Source organism: Sus scrofa, chromosome 3, assembly GCF_054392235.1.
Source record: "Sus scrofa isolate SSC_HxYL_T2T_F1_AM1 chromosome 3, Sscrofa_HxYL_maternal_Yorkshire_Landrace_v2.0, whole genome shotgun sequence".
NCBI classification, from domain to species: Eukaryota; Metazoa; Chordata; class Mammalia; order Artiodactyla; family Suidae; genus Sus; species Sus scrofa.
This window is the reverse complement of record NC_139385.1, coordinates 48,045,216-48,049,965: the sequence shown is the minus strand read 5'-3', so window position 1 is coordinate 48,049,965 and position 4,750 is coordinate 48,045,216.

Here is a 4,750-nt window from a genome sequence, read left to right as displayed (position 1 = left end):
ATAAGAAATCATTTTAAAAGACCGAAAAATCCAGTGGCTCAGCGTTCCCCAGAGAAGGTGACAGGGTCACAACTGCTGCCCTTCGGGAAAAGAGACAGGCACGAGGACTCCACTGATCCTGTCCAGATACCCTAGCTTAGTGACATCGGACCAGACCTAATTACCCGGCATGGATGAATTTACAACTGTAGAGACATTTCCATTGATTATTGACTTGCCTAGTCTTTTTCCTGCACCCACGTGTGACAGGCAGATACACTCTGCCCGGGAAATGCATCCACTCCTAGTCTGGACATCCCCGGGCTCACACGACAAACCCAGTGCCACCTGAGGTACTGGATCCGGAGAGCCCTTGGGATTACTTTATCCATTCCCCTGCCTGTTCTGTATGACTGTGTGTGTATGTGTGTGTGTGTGTGTGTGTGTGTGTGTGTGTAGATAAATTGATCTATTTATCTATAGAGAGAGAGTCATTGATTTCCTTCCTAAGCTAATTCTTTCCAATCTCCATTTTATTTATCAATTTATTATGGTGCCCCCTGCCAGACGGAGATGTCTGGCCAGTGTTTTATCTCCCAACACAGCTTTTGCCCGGGCCCCAGCAGTGACAAGGAGAGCTTCTGAAGCCTGGCAGCCACGTGGGAACTCCCTGAGAACTTGCTTGATGAGACCAATTTACCCTGCTTAATTCCTCGGACCTGGTTTTGCTCAGACCTCCAGCCCCTGGTGCCCTACTGACAACATAGGCTAATCTTGAGTACCTTGGGTACCTTTTGCCCAGGAAACACCCGAAAATCCTCTGCTTGCTGTGCGTTCTGCTCAACACTCCATCAGCCCCAACACTGAGCCCGCAATTTGGAGCCTTGGCGTCTCACCTTAGAGACTCAGAGGTGCACCTGGGCCAGAAGGGACTCTGGCGCCCTCGTGTGGACACCTGCTCTAACAGCCACTCTCAGATTTTCCTCCTCTCTCTGGCTCAGCAGTCCCCTGGGCTGCATTGTCTGGGGCCAATGGGCAGGTTGGGACTCCTACACGTGCTTCCATGAAAGACTAATAAGTGCCCTTCCACGTGGCTCTATCTCTCTCAAAGGATTTCAGAGCACAGAGGACAGCCTGTGCCATGCCTCGCTGTGTAAACCCTCATCTTCTGACTCATCATATCCTGCCAGCCTTTTTCCATTTGGATAGAGCCTAGCTCATGTATTTATGAAGACAGGTGTGTATGGATGGAACGATTATTATTTTTTTCATAATTTTTCCCTGTGACACCTTCCTTCGTACCGTTAAGTCTGGCGTCCATACTTTCTTTTTTATTTTGATTTTTCAGTTCTCTCTTTCCATCTTTCTTTTGAAATATATTGACACAAAATGGAGAGTGCATGATTCGTATCCCCATCGATGTTTGCCAGGGCACGGTGTTCACCAAACCCACCCAAGAGACAAAAGCAGAACTTTTACCCAGGGTTTCAGAAGGGATTTTAAGTGAGAGCTTTCATTGGATCAGTCAATATAGTGGCCCACCTATGCCCAACCTACCTATAGGTCATGTCATTACAACAGGTGCATAGAATGAAGAGTAGAGGGTTCCAGGGAAAGAAAAGAATGGAATTTCAGGAGACCTCTTTACAGAAAATACCCAGCGCTTTGCACTGCTGCTCTCCAAAATTTCTCGGTTTTTGCAACTCCTGTGTACAACTCGCAGGCATTCTATGCTCAACCCAAAACCCAGGTCATGCTGGGCTTCCAAAATTAACAGCTCGACCACTGAAAACAAGAAAAAGCAGCAAAAAAACCAACAATCCAGTTCACAAATGGGGAAGAGGCCTGAATACACCTTTCCCGAATCCAGGTAGACAGAGGGCATCAAGCACCAGACAAATGAATGGCATCACACACTGACAGAGAATTGCATATTGCCATGGTGCCATTTTTATAGCACCTCCTAGTGACCATCCATAGACAGGATGTGGGAAAGAAAGCACCCTCCTACGGTGTGTGTGTGGCCGTCCAATTTGGAAGGTAAGAGGTCTGAACCCTTGCCCTTGGGGTGGGTGAGCAGAGACGTCCTGCTGTTTAGCACAGGGAACGATAGCTTGTCACTCTTCTTGGAACCACAAGGAGGCTAATGGGGGAAACACAACATGGACCGACCTGTAGGATGGGATCGCTTTGTTGTCAAAGTGAAATCGAACCGCATATATCAGCGCAATCCATTATATGCCATGATAAAAAAAAAAAATTAGCGTGTTACCGGAGAAGGTGTCACGGTCGAGACAGCTGCCCCTCAGGAAAAGAGTCAGGCAAACGGGCTCCTTGGATTCCGTCACGATTTACTGGCCCAGCCACATTGGACCAGACCTGCTTCCCTGGAGTGTATGAATTTATGAGTATCAATACTTCGTTATTTCTTAATTTCTTTACCTACCGAGATATTCTCCTGCACCCATGTGTGGCATGCAGATACATTGTGCCCTGCAAAAGCATCCGCTTTTAGGCTGGACATCCCCAGGCTGGCCCATCGAACCCACGGCCACCTGAGATATTGGGTCAGGAGAGACATTAGGATTGATCTATCTACCCATTTCCTCAGCTATTCTGTTGTACTAGGTATAGGGGTGTGTGTGTGTGTGTGTGTGCGCGCATGTATATATATAGAGAGAGAGAGTCGTTGACTCATTTCTTTATCAATTAAGCTAATTCTTGTCACTCTCTGTTTTCATTCATCAATTAACGTGGGTGAACTCTGCTGCACTGAGATGTTTGGCCAGAGGCGGATCTCCCTTTGCAGCTCTTGCCACAACCACCGCAGTGACCAGGAGAGCCTCTTAAGCCTGGCAGCCACGTGGGAACTCCCTGAGAGCTTGCTTGAGGAGACCAATCAGCCATGCTATTTCACCCAAACTGGTTTCCATCAGGCCTCCATAGCCTGAAAAGGCAAGAAGACTATATCCTTCACCCTCTAGATCAAAAAAAGCCGAGAAATTCACCCAGCTGCCCAAACCTATGCCACCATAGCCCTCCGTTTATTCTTCAGCAGCACCTTCCTTCTCACCTACCTGAACCCCAAGGGGTCAGGGGCTAGAACATGGCAGCCTCACGTCACCACCCCGAGGCTGTGTGGGTCTCGGCGCCTGCCCCTAGAGGAACCCAAGGCATGCCGAACCCCAGGGAAGGCTTCAAGCATTCCAAACACCCTGCCACCCAACCAGGCTGCCAATCCACCTCCACGTCCAGAAGGGACACAGGTGCCCTCTGCCTGACATGTAGGCGTCTTGGAGGAGAGAGTCCCTGGTGCCCAGGAAACACCTGAAAAATCCTGTGGGTGCTTGCTGTGCCTTCCGAAAAAAAGGCAACATCCACCCCAAGCCTGAGCGTGCAATTTTGGAGCCTTGCTGCTTGCTCTCAACCAGGAGAGACGGGAGCGGCACCTGGGACCAGAGGGGACGCTGGCGCCCTCGTGTGGACATCGGCTTGAACAGCCGCTCTCAGATTTTGCCCCTCTCTCTGGCTCAGCAGTCCGCGGGGCTGCATTGTCTGGGGCCCCTATGCGGGTGAAGTCGCCTTCCCCCACTTTCCAGAAATACCAAGAAGTGCCCTTCCACATGGGCTCTTTCTCTCTCAAAGGCTTTCAGAGCCCAGAGGCCAGCCTAGGCCATGCCTCACCCTCATCTCACGACCCATCATGTCATGCCAGCCTGCTTCTGAGTCTATAGAGCCCTGCACGTTATCTATTTATGAAGCAAGGTTTGTAGGGATGGAAAGACTGGTTTTCTCTTAATTTTATCACTGAGTATCCTTGCAGTGTACAGTCAAGTCTGGCCTCGTTTCTTTCCTTCTTTCTTTCTTTTTTTCCCCCCTGTTCTCTCCTTCCTGCTTTCTTTCTAAATGCATTGGCCTCACCTCGAGAGTGTGTGTGTTATCCTGCCTTCGATATTGGCCAAGGCACAGGGTGTTCCAAACCCAACCCAGTGACAAAACCAGACCTTTTAACTAGGGGGCCAGAGAAGTTCCCCGTGAGAGCTTTAATTTGATCAGTCAATAGAGTGCCCTGCATATGCCCGACCTGGCTTTAGGTCAGGTCTTCACACCAGGTACATAGAAAAAAAAAAGGAGAGACTCCCATGGAAAGGAAAAGGTGGAGTTTCATGAGACCACCTGGCAAAAAATGCACAGGGGGGAGTTCCCGTCGTGGCGCAGTGGTTAACGAATCCGACTAGGAACCATGAGGTTTCGGGTTCGGTCCCTGCCCTTGCTCAGTGGGTTAACAATCCGGCGTTGCCGTGTGGGTCGCAGACGCGGCTCGAATCCCACGTGGCTGTGGCTGTGGTGTAGGCTGGCAGCTACAGCTCCGATTCGACCCCTAGCCTGGGAACCTCCATATGCCTCGGGAGCGGCCCTAGAAATGGCAAAAAGACAAAAAAAAGAAAAAAGAAAAAAAAGCACAGCGATTGATACCACTGCTCTCTAAATATCACCGTTTTGAAACTCGCATGCACAACATGCAGGCACTCTATGTGCACCCCAACACCCGGGTCCCGCTGGGAATCCCCAGTGTATCTCAAGCAAGGAAACAAAGAAAAAATATATATAAATACAGCAACACTAAGAAAAATATAGGAAGGAGACCTCAAGAGAACTTTCAACAAAATAGATATATAAAACACAGAAAGCACCAGGGAAAGGACCATCGCTGATTGCTAGAGAATTCCCAATCGCAACGCGGTCGAGGGGCCTCCTCAGCCCTGTCCCC